Here is a 19671-nt window from a genome sequence, read left to right as displayed (position 1 = left end):
TATTCACCCCGTCTTCCACCACCCACCCCTGACCCACAGGTAAACACGATTATGAGTTTCCTGTGTGTCTTTTCCATGTTTATGTAAGTAAAAGTAAATACAAGTATATACATTGGCATTTCTCCCTTTTATTAAGCAAAATTTTGCATGCTAAACACTGTTCTGTTTTTCCCATAACAACGTTGCCTAAAGATTTTCGTCACACTGGTACCTAGAGAGCCTGTAACCGATGGCTCAGTGTAGTCTGGCAACTGAAAGATTAGCTATTTTGGGCCAAGTATTGCGGTAAGTGCTGAGGACATCAAGATGGAAAACCATAGTCATGGGTACGAATTTTTATTTGCACAGTCTGAAGCGGAAAATTTTTCTAGAGTTTGGTTCCAGGAGGGGATTAGACCGCTGCCCCTGGGTGCCCCGTCCCACTGCTTCTGGCCATCTGTAACGTGGACTCGTTGGGATGGCCACGCTACCAGTTCAGTGCGTTGCAGTGGCCGATGTCAGCCCGCGAGTTTCCGGCAGCCTGGGCCCAGCAGCCCGTCTGTGCCCGCTCTGGGCCAGAGCACTTTGCCGTCTTGCAGGAGACGGGGGTATCAGCCTTCCTCCTGCAGGCTCAGCAGAAGCTTCATTTCGGACTGAGCTGACCTGGTGACAGGACTGTGACTCTGACTTGGGGATCGCCTTTAAGGTGCTGTCAGGTCTCTGTGGAGCTAATGAATGGACTGGGACCATGGGAGCAAAGAGTAGGTCAGACAAACGGATGGAGAGATATCCTCATTTGGAACAAAAGCTCTCCATTTTAAAGCCTCCTTAAATTGTTCCATATTTTAAAAGCAACAACAATGAAAAAAGCAATTTTCAAAAACACTCTTGGGTTAAAAACATCGACTAAGGAAATTTTCCTGAATTAAAATAGCTGGAGAATTTGAATAAATTTCCTGCATATAGGCCGGGCTTGGTGGCTCACGCCTGTAATCCTAGCACTCTGGGAGGCCGAGGCAGGTGGATCGCTCGAGGTCAGGAGTTTGAGACCAGCCTGAGCAAGAGTGAGACCCCATCTCTACTAAAAATAGAAAGAAATTATCTGGCCAACTAAAATATATATAGAAAAAAAAAATTAGCCGGGCATGGTGGCGCATGTCTGTAGTCCCAGCTACTCAGGAGGCTGAGGCAGGAGGATCGCTTGAGCCCAGGAGTTTGAGGTTGCTGTGAGCGAGGCTGATGCCACAGCACTCACTCTAGCCTGGGCAACAAAGCGAGACTCTGTCTCAAAAAACAAAAACAAAAACAAAAAAATTCCTGCATAACTAAAATAGAGTTTCCTTGCTAAAGAGGATCTTGGATATTCACCTGTACCTGACTCCTGGGTCAGGGTGCTCAAATTAAAGGTACAATCTTTACAGGAAAGTCACAACCCAAGGTCAAGAAAAAGCCCTTTTGAGTATGCCCCTTCCTCACACCCCCTGCGCCCACCCCCAGTATCTCTTACATAATACTAACATAAGATTTGATAGGTTTGTCTTTCGTCCCCACCCACACTCACCCCTCCTCCCCACCCGCTGGTTACTTGGAAAAATTGGGGAAGATGGAAAAGAGATTATTCCAGCACATGGGGAAGGAGGATCACTTGTAGCTTTGCCAGATAAAATATAGGCTTCTCAGTAAACTGCAATTTCAGATGTACAACAAATAATTCTGCAATGTGTCTCAAATATTGTATTCATTGTTTATCTGAAATTCATATTTAACAGGGCATCCTGTACTTTTATTTGCTGAATCTGGCAACCGTACTTGGCAAATCTGGGTCTCAGAGTATCAGGCCAGCTGGGAAAGACAGTCTTGAGGAACAGAAGTTTAGGTGGAAGACAGGAGATCCCGGGAGGGGAGTTTGGACTTCATTCTGTAGAAAATGGGGCCAATTGAAGGTGTGGGTTTTTTAAGTAATATTTACTGTGGGTTTTTTTCTCACTGTAAGAGCAAGTGTGTTCATTGTAATAATACTTGAAAGAGAAAAGTATAAAAGAAAATAATTACCCATGATCCCACCGACCAGCAGTAACAGCTGTCAACGTCTTGCTGTTACCTGCCTTCAAGTCGATGACTTTCACCTTTGCTGCTTTATCTCCATGACGTCTATTCCCTTCCGGCCCATGGCCCATGTGGGGAGGTGGCTTATCGCAGGCGCCGCTCAGTGGGCGGAGTGTCTGTCCAGCCTGTTCCCCGTGATGGCAGTGCCTAGAACTGCGCCTGACACGCAGTAATAAGTATTCACCATAACGAACAAATAAAGTGTCCTCCGCATCCCTTTTCTCTGAATAGATGCTTTTGATTATTTCCTGAGGGCAACTTTTTAGACATGGAATTGCTGGGTCAAAAGGTTTTATGTGCATTTTTAAAGAATTTTAGTACATATAACAAATATATTTTAGTAGATATTGCCAAAGTGCAGTCCGGGGGCCGAGCCAGCTCACGTCCCCACGGGAGGACTGCCGGGCCGCGCTGTGGAGTTGGGAACGGAGGGGACCAGAGCGCTGCTGCTGCTGCGTCCGGTTGGAGGCCTGAGCGGTCCGAGACCCCCTGTGAGGAGCTGGGAACTCAGATCGGGGTGTGCGAGGTGGGAGTTCATCTGCCGGCCAGGACCACCATAACACAGCGCCACACGCTGGGGCGCTTTAGCAGCAGAACTTTGTTTTCTCACAGCTGGAGGATGAAGTCCAAGACTGCTTGTCCTGAGGCCTCTCTCCCTGGCTTGCGGGTGACCGTCTTCTTGCTGCGTCCTCCTCACTTGCTGGAATTTCCCTGGTGCCTCTCTGTGTCCTCCTGTAAAAACACGCGTTAGACTGCATTGGAGCCCACCCCAGCGGCCTTATTTTAACTCAATCACTTCCCTAGAGGCCCTATGCACAGTCACACTCGGGGGTACCGGGGCTCAGGGCTCAACATAGAAACCTGGGGCGGGCGTGGTACAGCCCACCACAGTGTGCACAGGAGGGACAAGATCCACCGCAGACCTGCAGCGTTCGGAAGGCGGCTCTCCTGTACTCCTGAGTCCCTCAGGGCCAACACCAGATCCTCACCCACGCCTCCCGAAACGGGATTTTAAAGCAGTTTGCATCCCAGCGGCCTCCCCTCCATGCAGTCCAGTCTGTAGGTACCTTTATTAAAACACGGTTCCCAGAGTGAGGAGTTACAAGAGCTCTGCTGGGCTCCGGGCACAGTATTTCTGTGTTAGAAGAATACAGCATAGTCGGATATGTTCTGACAGGAGTGTGTTTAGATCCCTAGGTGCAAATAGATATTTCTTCTTGCCATTTTTTTCTGATGTCACTTGTGGAAGTAGCATGACTATTAAGGGTTGAAGGTGGACACGCTGCATCAGAGTTCTCCATAGAAACATTAGGATGTGCAGAGGGAGATCTGAGACCGGAGACCCAGGGAAGAGTTGAAATTGCAGCTTGAGTCCTAAGCTGGTCTGGAGGCAGAATTCCGTCCTCCTCCAGGAGCCTCAGTCTTTCTGCCTTAAAGCCTTCGATTGATTAGCCAGGCCTGCCCACATTACAGAGCAGAATCTGCTTTACACACAGTCTACTGATTTAAATGTTAATCTCATTTAAAAAATACCTTCACGGCGACATCTGGATGATGTTGACCAAATGTCAGGGTATCATGGCCCAGCCAAGTTGACACATAAAATTAACCATTATCAAGGCAATAATTTAAACAACCTCTCTAGGTAACTGAGTCAAGTGAAGGCCAGGTCTTTTCGGCTTCTTGCTCCTGCTGCTACTGAAGTGGGAGTGTCTATCTAGGAAGGCCACAGTTTCTCCTGGTGGAGGGGAAGGAGTTTTAGACCACCATGAGGTTTTCCATTTGTGTTGGCACAAAAGCCCTGGATTTATGTTTATGTCTCTAAGGAAGAAAGGGAACTTTACATTTTGTTGGGTTTCTTAATTTTATGACTGATCCTTTTGTTGGGCAATTCAGTGCAATGTTATACTGAATGCTGTAATTATTACTTATAAACTGACCTTCCTTGACCCATACATTTATTTGTGTGTGTGTGTGTGTGTGTGTGTGTGTGTGTGTGTGTGTTTTCTTTCTGTTTGCACGTATGTGATTTCTGTAGAGGATTTTAAACTTCATTCTTTTTAAATGGGGTCTTATACATGCAAATAGAAAGCAAACATTTTAATCATTAAGGTATTTTAAACAGAACTGTTTTCATTATTTCCAATTTCTAATTTCCATTTTTAACTAAATCTAGCTCTCTTCTAGGGAGGCTGGTTATAGAGTATCTCTGTGTAGGCTGTCCCTTGACCTCATTCCTACCCCACAGTCCTGACTTATCTTAAAGTCTAAAAACCTTTTGGACAGCCTGGGCAACATAGCAAGACCCTGTCTCTAAAAAAATTAAAAAATTAGCTGTACGTGGTGGTAATGCACTTATAGTCCCAGGTACTCGGCAGGCTGAGGTAGGAGGATGGCTTGAGCCTAGGAGTTTGAGGATGCTGTGAGCTGTGATGATGCCATTGCATTCTAGCCTGGGTGCAGTGAGACCCTGTCTCAATCAATCAATTAATCAATTAAAAAATAAAAATGTTTTTGAAACCCTATTTACATTTCACTTTTCTTATAATATGTTTCTAGTCATGCACTGATTTCATTTTATGTCGTTTGCCTTGATGCTGTCCAAAAAGACAGTGACCATTCCCACGCCTACCACGGCATACGAAGCATCCCATTTTTCCACATCGTTGTCAGCTCTGGACATTTAAAACAAATTTTGCCAATTTGATGAGTACAAAGTTTGTTTCATTCTGGTATTTTCCAAATAGTAGGGAGGGAGTTGAACTTATTTTAGAATTCTTTTGAATTTCTATTTCTATCCATTGTTCATTTTTTATAGTTTTCCTATTTTAACTAAATTATTTTATTTTGAAAAAATTAATATGGAAAACAACAGAAAATAATATAGCAAGCACCCTTGGAACCATAACCTAGAACTAACAAATGCAGAAATTTTGCCATATTTGCTCCAGAGTTTTAAAAATGAAGTGTTAATAAATTCAATGTTCCCTTGGTGCATGGAGTTTTCTTCTTAGTTCCATCTCTCTCTCTCCTCTGTCTCTCTCCCTGTCTCTCTCCCTCTCTCTCATCTCTGTCTCTCTCTCTGTCTCTCTGTCTCTCTCTCCAGAAGCAAGCAGCACCATAAATTTGGTGTGTGTCCTTTCAGGCCACATACTAAAACTTCTATCACATATATATGGAAGTGCAAACTCTATGGAATGTTGTTTTGTGTGTTTCTAAATGTATACAAATGACCTCATGTTCATTACTGTTCTGAGACCTGGCCATATGCATACATACAGATCAGTGGTTCTCAACCAGAGGTTTTGTCCCCCAGAGACATTTGGTCACATCTGGAGACACATAGAGAGTAAGAAGGCTCTGGGGGCCACCTGGGTCCAAGTTTCCATTCCACTAGTTACTAACCAAATGACCTTGGGAAAATTATTTAATCTCTTTTGACCTCAGCTGACTTGCCCTCAAAATGGGGACAGTCATACGCCCTATATAAATGGGCTAATATGCAAAATGCTGGGAACTGTGGCTGATACATGGTAAGCATTCAATAAATATCAGCTTTTAGTTATTGTTAGTAGTAGTATTTCCACTATTATTAGCATCTTTATCATTATATAACCATCACCATTATCATTATATAACTTTGAAATGAAAATACATCTATTAAACTCCACTAACTATTAAAAAAACTGCTGTAATTTGTACTCTCACCAGCAGGCTAGAGGAGTCCCCATTGCCTCAAGTCCTTGGCCACATTTGATATTCTCAGACTTTTGATTTGGGGTATAAAATGGAATCTTCTTTTATTTTTAACTTGCATTTTTAAGATTACTGTTTTCATGCGTTTATTGGCCAATTGGTTTATTGCTCTGTGAACTTCCAGTGCATTCTCTGTCCATTCTTTTCCTTATTATTTAATGTTGTAAAAAAGTAATGTATTTACACAATTAAAAAAAATCACAAAAATCAAAGTGTAATAGAGTATACCGTATAATGAAAAGCCTCTCTTCCACCCCTGTTCCTTAGCTAGCCAGCAGTCCCTCTCCTTAGAGGCAACCGTTGTTAGTTATTAGATTCTTTTCCTTCTGGACAGAGTTGTTTTTTTTTTCCACTTTTTTTTTTTTTTTTTTGAGACAGAGTCTCCCTCTGTTGTCTGGGCTAGAGTGCCATGGCATCAGCCTAGCTCACAGCAACCTCATACTCCCGGGCTCAAGGGATCCTACTGCCTTAGCCTCCTGAGTAGCTGGGACTACAGGCATGTGCCACCATGCCTGGCTAATTTTTTCTATATATGTTTTTAGTTGTCCAGCTAATTTCTCTATATTTTTTTTAGTAGAGACGCAGTCTCGCTCTTGCTCAGGCTGGTCTCAAACTCCTGAGCTCAAACAATCTGCCTGCCTCGGCCTCCCAGAGTGCTAGGATTACAGGCATGAGCCACCACGCCTGGGTGAGTTTTTTGTTTTTTTAAGACAAGGGGTCTTGGTATGTTGTCCAGGCTGGTCTCTAACTCTTGGCCTCAAGCACTCCTCTTGCCTTGGCCTCCGAAAGTGCTGGGATTATAGGCATGAGCCACCACACCTGGCCCAGAGAGAGTTTATGTTCATGTTCAAGAAAATAAGTATATATTTTTTACCCGAATGGTAACATAGTACATGCATTGTTATGCATTTTTTTCTTTTTTCATGCAACATATATTGGTGACATTTTCTACCTGTAAGTACAGAACTTCCTGATTCTGTTTTATTTCCATTCAGTTTTAGAGCTGGACTACAATTTATTTAAACATTTCCCCACTGATGTACATTTAGGTTGTTTCCAATCTTCTGCTAATGCAAACATTACCACAATGTCCAAAGTACTTTTATGCATGTGAGTGTATTTGTAGAACAAATTCTCTCTCTTTTTTTTTTTTTTTGAGACAGAATCTCACTCTGTTGCCTGGGCTAGAGTGCCATGGTGTCAGCCTAGCTCACAGTAACCTCAAACTCCTGGGCTCAAGCGATCCTCCTGCCTCAGCCTCCCAAGTAGCTTGGGACTACAGGCACATGCCACCATGCCTGGCTAATTTTTTTCTATATATTTTTAGTTGTTCAGCTAATTTCTTTCTATTTTGTAGTAGAGATGGGCTCTCACCCTTGCTCAGGCTGGTCTCGAACTCCTGAGCTCAAATGATCTTCCCGCCTCGGCCTCCCAGAATGCTAGGATTACAGGCATGAGCCACTGTGCCCGGCCAGAACAAATTCTTAGAGGTGAAATTCCTGATATAAAGGGGATGAGCATTTGTTACTTTGAAACATATTGCAATACTGACCTCCATGGAGATTACAGGAATTCACACTGGCCCAGAAATGTGAATCCTGATGCAGGGGAAGCTTATGCAGCTGAAATCCTGATGCAGGGAAGCTTCTGTAACATTGTGGGCAGAGGATGGGTGTCTGGTCACTGAGCTGCCTCTGGCTCTCACTAGCCTCTGATAAGGTGTCTCATCTCATTAGTCTTGGCAGGTCCCTCTAGGTCTGTGCACCCACTGCTGAGTGATTCCTTGTCTGCTCTCTTGTGCATGATAGCTGACTGGTCAGGTGCATGGTAGCTCTGCATCACTTCCTCTTTTATGGCTATGATTTATAAGTTCTATGCCCCAGTTGGCTTGGAAGTTCCTTGGAACTAGTACAATCCATCTCTCTCAAGACCCCAGCACTTGCAAATTGGAGGCATTCAGTTTTTCAGACGACTGAGCCTGCTAAGAGTTTAAAATATCCATTCAGTCCTGTGGATGGATAACTCAAGGATAACAATAATAATTCTAGGAGAGTAAAACACCTTTGGAACACTGCACATTCTCCTTTTCTATGTCTAAATTCTCCCCTACATGAAGCTGTCAGTACCTGTTTGGTGACAGTTGTTTGGAACTCTCCAGTGGCGTTCACCTGAGCATTCTCATCCTTTCTGCCGGCTTGCCCAGCCTCCTTCAAATATCAATGTTCATTTGATTTCTAATCAAATTAAAAATATTTGCTTGCTAGAACAGTGTCTAAAAAAAAAAAGATTTGTTTATCATTTTGAAGATTACCATTTGTTTTGTTGACACTGTAACAGAAAGAAGAGTGAGCACTAATATGGAACGGAAAACCTGGGATTGAATCTCAGCTCTGTCATTTATGAGCTGGATGAGCTGGAACACTTTGTGGTGTCTCCAGACCAGGGGTTCTCAATGTGTGGGCTCCGTCCAGCAGCCCTGGCATCCCAGAGAATTTGTTTAAGATGTAAATTATCCGGCCCCACCCTGGACCTACTGAAAACAGAAAGTCTCTGCTGGGGCTCAGCAGATCTGTTTTAACAAGTGTTCCAAGGGATTCTGAAGCACACTCCATTTCCTTGTTTGAGAATGGATAGAGATAATTTCTTACAGGTGAAACTTAAATGAAGTTATATAACCAAAAGAAATTTGTAACTCAGGGTCATAAGGTCAAATGCCTTCAGGGGTGGGGACACATGAATTCACAGGGAGTGGTGGGAAAAACAGCCACCCCCTCTAAAGATATCCCAATAATCATTATTTTTTAAATCATTATGTCAGTCAAACAAAATCTGTCGAAAGTTAAATTAGCCTCCAGGGGCTAGCAGCTTCGGAGGAGTTAAAACTGTAAAACACTATAAATGTTAGGCTGCTTTCATTCAACCTTAAGCAAACCAACAGAAAGGCCTAGAGGTATAACATTTCTGAAAGTCTTTGGCTTACAACAGTTGCTATAATTAGGGTAACCATATAATTTATCGTCCAGACTGGACACTTCTGAGGATGAAAGGAGGGACTATTAATATTACGCCAGGACAAAGTGAAACCCAGGACTGTTCCAGGCAAGCAGAATGCATAATCATAAAATCACCCACAATTCCCATTTACGATTAAGGTCATGTAAAAATTAACGGTGTGCTTCTTGGTGGGGACAGACTGCCAGCTGACACTGGAGAGGCAAGAAGCTGGGACCCAGAGGAAGGGACAGGGAGGAAGCACCTTTTTCCTTAAGACAAGAAAGAATGAGGAAAGGTCAAGACATGAATGTGCTGAGCTACTGAAGGGAGTGTAGGTGACACTGGCTGATATTTTCCTCATCAGAGCAAAAGCCACAGGGGAAGCGGAGTTGGGGATCAGAGATGCACCAGGGAGGAGGAAGGAATACAGTGAGACAAATAAAGACCAGGCAGAGCCAAGGGGCACACAGACACCAGAGTGTTGAGGACATGCAGGGAGAACCCAAGAGAGGACAGACTGCCACAGGCGTTGGGGGAGGCAGAAGATCCACCAAGGTCAAGAACAATGTACAGAAACAGAGAACAACCTCTCAAAAGGGAAGTTCCCTGCCTCCCCCACTGCCGGAGGGATGACTTGTTCTCCCTGAGACTGGAAATGCCCCGAGGTAGGTGACGACATCTTCCACATTTCTGCAGAATTCTGTGAGGAGCCGAAGTACCTGAGGTTGAGAATTGCCTTTCCCTCCTTTCTATACGCTCCCCGAGGTCTGGGCTCCGCAAACCAGACGCCAGAAGCTCCAGGAGCCCCCGGTGCACCAGCTGCGCCCTCGCCCTTGCAGCAGGCATCACCGCCCCTCCACTCCTGACGGAAATCCTGTGAGCGGGTCACTCTGGTCGCAGTGAACTGCCTTACGAACACACATTTAGCTCAAGGTTCAAGACAACTTACCTCATTTTAAAAGCAGCACATATACATTCAGGTAGGACTGTCCATCTGTTTTCCTCTTTACCCTACATTCTAATTTTTACTCTTTTCTATCATTCCTTTAATTTTTTCTTCCTCTTCTCCTCCCCCCCCCCACTAGTAGGTAGAATCTTTGACCTCCACCTCCTGATTCCTCCTCCCTTCTTAGAAGCAGCATCCACAGCAGCCTCCCAGACTCCTACAGGCCTGACACAGCCGGCTGCTCTGTCACAGCCAGTCCCGTTTGCCAACAAACTGCAGGAGGAGTGACTTGCCCCATCTGCTTGGACATTCTGAGGACCCTGTCACCATCGACTGCAGACACAATTTCTGCCTCAGATGCATCACCCTGAGTGGGGAAGCAAGAGACAATTTTTTCAAATGTCCCTTGTGCAACAGTTTGGTGAGGAAGGACACATTCGGCCCGACTGGCTGCTGGTGAGTCTCGTGGAGAAAATCCAAGCTCTGGCTCCCTCTGAGATGCAGCCCCAAAGGGAAGCACTGCCGTGCCGTAGGCCCCGGGAGAGGTTCCACTGCTCCTGTGGACACGGTGCGAAGTTCCTCTGCGCTGTGCGCGGTGGGTCCAAGCACCACAGCGCCCATGAGGCCAGCTTGACAGGGGCAGCTGCGCCGCATTGTCAGGTGGGCACGTGGGCTCGCTTCCCCGTGCCAGTCAGCCCAGGAGTTCGAGGGCCCCGACGATGTTACCTCCTGGCTGTGGGTTTGTACCCGCTGCCCCCACCCTTGCACTAGAGCAGGGAGCTCGCCGTCAGGCACAGAGGGGGCAAAGGTCCGAGTCTGGGGAACTGTCGCGTGCTGGAATCAGGCATAGCGGAGAGCGGAAAGGATGTGGAATTTTGACTCGGGAGGTTTGGCCCAGGTCCAGACCCGAGTTTACTGCATAATCTTCCAGGAAGCACTGTACCCCTCTGGGCCTCAGGTGCCTCATCTTCCAGATGGTGCCAACAAAGCATCTCTTGAAGCTGTTGCTAGGACAGGTGAGGGCAGGCTGTAGGAGTTCTCTGATCACCGCAAAGCACCACCTGAACCGTCGTCGTCATAGCTTGTCATAACTAACCGCATCCCCCTCTCTCAGGTCACAGGCTCCAGATTCTCCCTTCCCAGAAGGCCCCTCCCCGCCAGCTTGGGGGGGTTATTAATAATTAACCCGGACTCCCCTGGAGAGTCCCACCCGCTCTCCTGAGAGGCCGGAGGGTCTTACGGGGGCGCAGAAATCCCAGGCACCGCCTGCCCGAGGCCCCCCCTCCCCCCACAGAGGCAGATTCGGTCGCAGACCCGGCCTTGTCGCCAGCGGAGCAGGAGCGAGCGAAGACGGTCGGTCGTTGTCACCACGGTAAGGAAACACTGCCTCCCACGGGCCGCGGAGGCAGAAACATCTCTGTCGAAGCTCGTAGAGTCCCTCATGACACTGACCCGCAGAGGGAGGCCGGGTGGCAAAGTCAGCGGCGGAGAGCGGCCGAGAGCCGCGGGACAGACAGTGGACCGGACGGGGACCCGCGGGGAGGACGCTCCACCTGCGCGGCCGCCTGCACCCTGCGGTGGGGACAGCCCGCCCCCGTCGAGTGCCGGAAACACAGTGTCAACACCCAGCCGCGCCCCTCGCGCGCCGTCACTACCTGGAGACTGAGTCCCCAGGTAGGAAATGGAGACACTGTAACGCCGTCCAACTCCTTTACCTGGGGAGTGTGTGAGAGAGACAGAGAGAGAGAGAGAGAGAAAGGAAAAATCCGTGTGAAGGCATACGATAAACTTCTGGAAAGGTGTTAGACACTCACATCCTTGGAGGCAAAAATGACAAAACATAAATTAACAATTTAGCCTAGAGCGGAGCACGGAGCCAGCGCTCCTGCCCCTTCGTCTCCTCCAGGGCTGCCACAGCCACGTCCCCGCCCTGGCTCTCAGCGTAAACTTAGTACGACAAAAAATGGGAACGAGGCGGCTACAAGGACTTTAAGGCCACCCTCTCATCTTCTGCGTGTCCCTTTCCCTCCCCCAGGCCCAGGTGGAGCACAAGAGGCAAAGGAGCCTCACAGAGTTCAAGCACCTGCTTCAGGTCCTAGAGGAGAAGACTTTCCTCCTGTCACGGATGGACTGGCTGGATCGAGAGGGAGCCAAGCCGGGAGACTCCATGTCACCTCCGCCCGGCACAGCTGAACTCTCTGAAGCAGCTCCTTGACTCCCTGAAGGCCAAGAGGCAAATGCCGCCCAGACCGCTGCTGGAGGTGAGAGTCCCTTGGGGTCAGAATCCCAGAGAGGTAGTCTCTAGTCTCAGGTGACAGCACTGACTGCCTAGCACATTACCTGAGATTGTCCCAATCATTCTACCCCTATCCCAGTGCTTCCACTAGAAATATGAGCCATGTATAATTTAGAATTATAATGTGAGCCACATACGTAATTTAGAAATCAAATGCCAGCCACATATGTAATTTAAAATTTTTCTAGTAGCCACATTAAAAAGATAAAAATGAAATTTATTTTAATAAAATATTTTAACTCAATATATCAAAAATATCCTTTCAGCCTGTAATGAATATTTTAAAAGTATTCATGAGATAGTTCACATTCTGGGTTTTTGTTTTTGTATTTAATACTGAGTCTTTGAAGGATATGTATTTTTCACTTAAACACATCTTAATTCAAATGCTAAATTGTTAATTGTTGAAGTAAAATGTAGTCCTACCAAATCAATAAAGTTATATTTAATGGGAAAAGTATTTTATACTGCTGCAAGGGTTTTTAAAAAATTTTTTAAATTATTTAAACATTTTTTTTAGAGACAGGGTATTGCTCTGTTGCCAGGCTGGAGTGCAGTGGTGTGATCATAGCTCACTGCAGCCTCAAATTCCTGCCCACAAGTGATCATCCCATCCCGCCTTGGCCTCCTGAGTGGCTGGGATTACAAGCTTGAGCCACTGCACCTAGCTTTGCTTCAGTTTTTAAATTGAAATTTGAATTAGTGAAAATTACATAAAAAATTTGGTTCCTCGTCACACTAGCTACATTTCAAGTGTTCCATAGCCACATGTAGCTGGTGGCTTCTGAACTGAACAGTGCAGGTCTGTCTGCCTGGTGCTCAGAATAACCTGAGATGATCCCTCCTGAATTCACCTCCTTCAAGAATCCCTATTTTTCTTTCAAGAAAGATCACACAAAGCCATTCTAGCCTTTCTTCTGTCCTGGCTAGCAGGGCTCTCCCGGTTCAGTCTCAGAGACAAAATTCATTTTCCAAATCTCACTCTTCCCTTCTACACTCAGTTCTCCTTGAGGTCTAACCATTTTCCTGCCGACTGGCAGATCAGGTGCTTCCTGGAAGAGCCCTTCATGGCAGGTGGGCAGGGCAGGGCATAGGGAGAGAGAGAGCATGAGGGACTTGGAGGTGCTCTCACTCCTCCTGCTCTGCTCCACACCCAGCAGGGCCGGCACCCCCTCCCTAGTGCCTGCGAACAGGCCACGTGCTGAGGTTGTGCTGTTCCTCTTCCTCTTCTAGGGCATCAGCGTTGTCTTGTGCAGGCATGATGGGCCGTCCCAAATGCGTTCTGCCTGCTGCCTTCTGATTCATTCATACGTACAACACTCACCATGTATTCAAGCGCACTCAACATTCCTGCCTGGCACATACCCACACACTCTACCTTTGCAGTCACACGTTTAGGCGCAGGTGGGGGAGGCCTAAGCTGAGCATATTAGCAAGTGGGTTGGTTGTTAAAGAGACCAACTGTTTCCTCTGGCTTCCTGATTCTCCTATTTCCTGCATGCCCCTTGCTCAGCCGAATGGCTGATGGGGCCCCTATTCCATCTCCCTACTCCCTTTCCCCTCTCTCCTCTCCTCTGTCTCCATCTGCAATCTTCATTTCCATATCTCCCTATGCCTCACCTCCCTCCTGCCCCAAATCCCTAGCCCTGGCCTCCCAACTCCCAGCTCACTGTCTCCTGACCTCTACCCCTACCGCAGGTCTTCAGGCCCTCCTCCCTCAACCCCATATCCCAGATCTCCCTCCCGGACACTCCATCCCCTGACTCACCACTCAGCTCAGCCACGTCTCTCTAGGAGTGAAGAGTTTCAATTCTCAGCCCAATCCCTGTTCATCTGGACCTCGAGAAAAAACTCAGTGAAGCAAAATCAAGACATGACTCCATCACAGGGAGCCAGAAAAAATTCAAAGACAAGGAAGAGGCTGTCCCCTTGTCCATTTACCTACTTCTAGGGGATTCTGTCCCCATTACCTCACTGAACCTGAACTGTGACTCCTACATGCCAGTGACCACTGGGTCCTTCAAATGCCAGGCTCTCTGCTGAGCACTTTCCACGCACCACTGTGCTTCCTTTCACACATTTCTTTCACTCTGTCTTCATCGTATGCTACTTGCCTGCCCCCTGACTCCTGTGAGAGCCACAGAGGGGACCTGGACTTATGCCCAAGCAGCCCCATCTATCACGGTGGCTGTGAGTGGGTTGGTGCTGAGTTAGCTGGCGGACCAGAGCAAGGCTCAGGCAGGGACTGTGTGATCTCTGGCGTTTACTTCTCTGGCACACACTGGAGTCTCTTCCTAACCATAGAAGAAGAGAAAACAGATTCAAAGTCAATGATATTTTGGGGAAATCCCTCTTCCAGTCTTGCAGGGAAACAGAAATCAGCCAGAACAGAAGTGGACGACTTGTGCTTTAGATGTTTGGTCAGGTCTTTTTCAAAATCTTGTCCAGGTTTGCAACTAGGACGAAGGGTTGGTGTTTGGAAGGACTCCCTTCATTGTGAAGACTGTCCTTGTCTAAGCCAAGAATAAAGCGCTGGCTGGAATCTTCTTTCTAGAAATGTCACCAGAGCTCCACACCCCATGGCCCCACCCCCACTGCCACACACACACACACCTCCCCAAGCACCCATGGAAAAGCAGGACCAGGGCAATGCCCAAGAACCCTACCCAGACCTAAACAGGGAACTGTGTTTTGTTTTCATTATTAATTTTGTTTGGGCTTTTCTCTCCTCTGGCAACTGCTCTGCCTCATCCAACTCTCCCATCCCACCAGGTGTAATCTCAGCTGATCAGCAACTTTATAGTCACTTCAGGTCGAAAATACTTGGGTTCCAGTTTAGAATTTCCCCTAGCTTTCCACTTCAGCAGGTTTGGGAGTGGAGGAGACAGGCATAGCCGGTTCTGTCTCTCTCTGTCTCTCTGTCTCTGTCTCTGTCTCTGTCTCTCTCTCTCTCACACACACACACACACACACACACACACACACACACACACAGTCCCTGAATTCCTCCCTGGCCCTGTTAATGCCCAGGAAATGGAGGGGTGGTGGGGAGTCTCACACACTGGTCCAACCTCCACAGTCCCTGTCTTGAAAGTCATTGCCCCTGTTGGAGGATGACAGTGTCTGGAAACTCAGGGATGGAAGGGACGTGGCTGGACCCTGAAATGCCTGAAGGGTCCTGCAGGTGAAGTGCTCCCAGGCAATATTCCCACTGCTCCCACTCTAGGTTTGCAGATCCCTCCTAAGAGGGTCACTGAGTCTCCCCTGAGTGTTCTACATGGCTGCGCTGGCAGCTGTCAGGGGAGCTGCCCCTGTTTCTCCCTCTTCCTACTCTCAAGGCTGCTCTGTGCTTTTGGAAGCCCCTCATCCATGGTCTCCACCCTGCAGCTCTTCACTCAGCCCAGCACCCCTACAGGAAACCCAGGCCAGGAAGGGGCCATGTTCCCAGCTTCTGGGCTCCTCCTCTACCTGCACGAGGGGTCTCTGAGCCCTGCCCCTGTTTCCAGCAGGGGTGCCCTGGGAGAGGAGGGGCGCTCAGCTTCTGACTTCAGGAACTCTGTCTCCTTTCTCCTCTCAAGCCCTATTTCTGGGCAGTGTTGCCATTCAGGCTTTAGGGGAGCGGGGCCCCTTCCTACCACACCATGCTCCTTGGTGGGGGCCCCACAGCAGCCCTTCTGCTGAAGCTAAAGAGTGAGGCCTCAGAGCACCTGTTGTCCTCAGCACCTACCTTTGTCAGGCAGTGAGGAAGGGGCCAGCTCTGCACTGCCCGATTTGGCAGCCACCAGCCACGTGTGCCATCAGGCACTTCAAAAGTAGCTATTCCAGGGCAGGGGTGGGGGCAGGGGGAAAAAGTAGCTAGTCCAAATTCAAATATGCCGTAAATGAAGAATCATCAATTTCACAAGATTTAGTATGAAAATAGAATGTAAAATATAATAATAATTCTTATAGTTCGTACTGAAATGACAATATTTTGAAAATACTGAGTTAAATAAAATATATAACTAAAACTAACTTTACTAGTTTCTTTTTACTTTTTTAATGTGACTACTAGAAAATCTAAAATTATATAAGTGGCTCATATTTGAGGCTCAGATTATATTTGTCCTGGACAGTGCCGGGCTAGATAGCCACCACCGGGAAGCAGGAAGGGAATCTGTCAAGTGTTTTATACCTTCTTGGTACCCTAAAAATATGAGAGGCAAATCCAGCTCCCATTTCTCCCAGGCCTTCCAAATCAGTGCCATGCTGTGTGATACTGGGTTCTTTGCTCAGCCTCTCTGGACTCTCACCATTTCATCATATTCTCTAGCCCCAGACAATCTCCAGGCTGATAGGAAGAAAGATGGAAACAGATTCTCCAAAGGCATGAATGAAAACTACATGAAGACCTGTAAGTGGGAAGTTGCTTCTGCCATTTGGGGAGAGTGAGCAGAGCAAAGGGGCAGAAATCTGCTTCTGTGGTTACGTGAAGGCCACGTATGAGTAGAAGCCCATTCCTCGGCCAACTGAGAACAGGCATATGGATATGTTTTATTATTTTAAACTCAGGTAACTCACAAAACAGTGACTAATCCCAATTTTCAAGATATTCAGAAGTAATAGGAAATTATAAATTTATTTCTTTATCCTAAAGACAGGGAGGAAAAAGTGGGACAAGGAGGAGGCAGCTGAAGCTCTGTAGTATTCGCTGCCATACCGGGCACATAGCAGGTTTCTGGGATCTCTCCTCTGGGTGAGAGGTCAGGACAGCTCAGGGGATGGAGACCCACTGTCATCACGGCCTGTGCTGAAGTCATTCATCAGAGATGGTTCCGACACCTGAGATGGTAACACTGGAAGTGCTATTTCTTAAAGGACTACTATGTGTTAAGCACCCGACATTTCAAAACCCCACAACTGTCCTCCAAGTGTTATTATTTGCAATTTGCAGTGAGACCCATGTAAGTCCAGGGAGGCAAGGTTAGTTACCTAGGTCATGTACTATTAAGTGAAAGAGATAGAATTAGAACTCATTTCTCCAAAGCCAGAAAGTGCATAGTGCATTGCAAAGCCAGAGAGCAGGATTTAGGGATTCTGTGCCGCCAGCGTTTCTCCACAGAAGGAGCTACTGGCATTTGGAGAGGCTAAGTCTTTGCTGTGCTCCACGACTTGTGCTCTGATGAATGTTTAACATCTCAGGTCCCAGGAAAAAGCACTACCGGCCAGCAGAGAGTCCCCGTCTTGCTGTCGCTGAGACAATCTGAAAGGTTTCTCCACTTCCCCGTGAGTGGCAGATGGTCCCCACTGAGGACCACTCTCTGTTCTGATTGATGTGGCAGGGTGCTTGTTTTTGTTTCTAATTTATAGTTTCTGGTTATCAATATGGAAATGGGTTTTCTCCTCCCAATTCCTAGGGTGCCTGTTACAGAATAACATCCTAAAACGAAGAAAACCTCAGAGCCTGAGTGACCGTCTCCAGGCAGGAGTCCTATCTCTGAACACTGAAGGGGCACCTCCAAGTCTACGGTGGTCAAAATGCTCTATCTGCGCAGAGCACCAACGGGAATGCACTGAACCGGCGCGCAGGGGAAGGGTGCAGACCAGACTGCAGAAACACGCAAGTCACCCTCCCTGACCAGAGTTAGGTGGGATTGAATGATCGCTCTAGGTGGAAGGAGAGAAAGGGTTTAGAGAGATTGTAAGAAGGTATGGAGGTAGGGGGCTATGCAGTCTATTGTTCTTGGATACTTCGGGTGCCAGAGATCTGCGGTCCCCAACCCCTGCGCGGGGGCCAGTACCGGCCTGTGGCCTGTTAGGAACCTGGCCACCCCCACCCCTCCCCACCCCCGCCCCACTGCAGAAAGCGTGTGTTCCATGAAACTCAGGAACGCAGCCACACTGCAGGGGGTGAGCGGCAGGCCGGCCCGCGGAGACGGAGTGGCGGGCGGGCCAGCGAGTGCAGCGTCATCCGCGTTACAGTCGATCCCGCTCGCTCGCATCACGCCTGAGCTCTGCCTCCCCCAACCCCCCGTCCCCTACGCCCGTGTCTGTGGAAAAACTGTCTTCCATGAATCCGTGCCAGAACGGTTGGGGACCACCGGCAGAGATGGAGTGGGATGGGGGTAGGCATCTCCTCCATTTCCTCATTTCCTCCCCAGATTACACCTCCCGCTGGAAACGGTCGCCCCCCGCACTTGTCCAGGGGTTGTACTTCCTTGAGTTTAACCTGTATCCCTCCTGCCGTGTCTAGGGATCAGCAGCGCCGTGTGACGATGAAGGACTACGGGGACGCGCTCCCGCTGGGCTCTCTTCTCCAGTCCTCTCCCTCCAAGGCGACGGAACAACTACACCGGGGTCACCAAATCCCCGCCCCTCGACTCCATCCCACCTCCCGTTTCGGGCCTCCTTTGCAGGGAAAGCCTCCGACGCCGAGGTTCCTCCAAGCCCAGCCAGCTCCGAGACCCGGGCGCCGGCGCCGCGCGGGCTGCGGAGCACCAGGTGGCGCTGAGCGGGTGGCTGAGAGCGACCAGGGTCCCCGATTAAGAGCGGCCCGGGGCGTGGGGCCGGGGGCGGGCCCCGTCTCCTGGGAGCGGTGGCGGGGTGGTGGTGAAGACTCGAAGAGGGAACGGACGCGTTCTTGAGCGACAGGGGCCCTCAGCGCTCCCGCGCCTCGCCGGGCTGCTCACCGGTTGGCCGTGGCGCCCCCTGGCGGACAAAGGGAGTCCCGACAGCGCCCCCCCCCCCCCCCCGCCTTTTTGTTGTTAATACGAACAACTGTCCCCCGCGGCCCAGTCCGCCAGCCCATCCCCATGAACCTGACCACGGTCGCTGTTCCTCCGTCTCTCCCGACCCCTCACATCCAGCAAGGGAAAATTAATATCGCAGAAAAGGGTTGGGATTAGGTAACAAGTCAGGAAATAGAATGAGGTTCCCCTTCCTAATTAGGTAGCAGAGACGGGAGCCACTACTCACGCGGCGTGGAGGGCGGATTGGGGCCCTGCCAGCGCTGCCACACTGTGACTCGGCGTCCGAATCCTCGTAAAGCGTGTGGGGGGCGGTTCTGGCTGTTCCTCCTCCTGTGTTACTCATCCCTGTTTGGGGACTCCACTTTGGAAAACGGCTCGCGCTCGGAAGTCTGATCCTCGACATTCTTACACTGGCCCCAAGTCTTGTTTTGGATATGGGAAATCAGGGACCACGGGAAACCGGGAAGGAGGAGACGGTCTCATCTTTGGGTGTTGAAATCTCCCACCCCCCCCAGTGGGGCGCTCCTCTCCACGCCCGCAACAGCGACGCGCTGTGAAATTTGGCCATTCACTTCGTGGAGGAGGGGCGTGGCCCGGGGCTCCTCTGGGGCCCAGAAGGCCGAGACCGGGAAGAGAAAGCCTCTTTCCGGCCGTGAGGGGGCGGAGGGACCGTAGGGGGAGGCTCGGAGGAAGGGGGCTGGACGACTTGACCTGGGGCTGCCCCCTCTTTCTCCTCCTCCTCGTCACACAGCCCCTGTGACCCTGGACGCAGCCTCGGCCCACCCAGTCCTCATCCTGTCCCAGGATCTAAAGGCAGTGACGCTGGACCCCGCCTCTCTGGGCGGCTTGGGAGAGGGGGTGGACCC

General features: G+C 48.9%; 1 long non-coding RNA gene across 1 annotated transcript; it reads right to left on the bottom strand.

Annotated features, from left to right (window-relative positions):
• Positions 1-1246: 1246 nt before the first annotated feature.
• On the bottom strand, positions 1247-19669 carry LOC123631672. Its single transcript, XR_006733208.1, has 3 exons — positions 19032-19669; positions 7968-8113; positions 1247-3220 (listed from the first exon to the last, which is right to left on the bottom strand). It is a non-coding gene; the product is annotated as an uncharacterized LOC123631672 (long non-coding RNA).
• Positions 19670-19671: the final 2 nt, after the last annotated feature.

This window comes from Lemur catta, chromosome 2, assembly GCF_020740605.2.
Source record: "Lemur catta isolate mLemCat1 chromosome 2, mLemCat1.pri, whole genome shotgun sequence".
In the NCBI taxonomy this organism is placed as follows: Eukaryota; Metazoa; Chordata; class Mammalia; order Primates; family Lemuridae; genus Lemur; species Lemur catta.
Note: the sequence above shows the minus strand (reverse complement) of the source record. Positions and strands in the feature narration are given on the sequence as shown.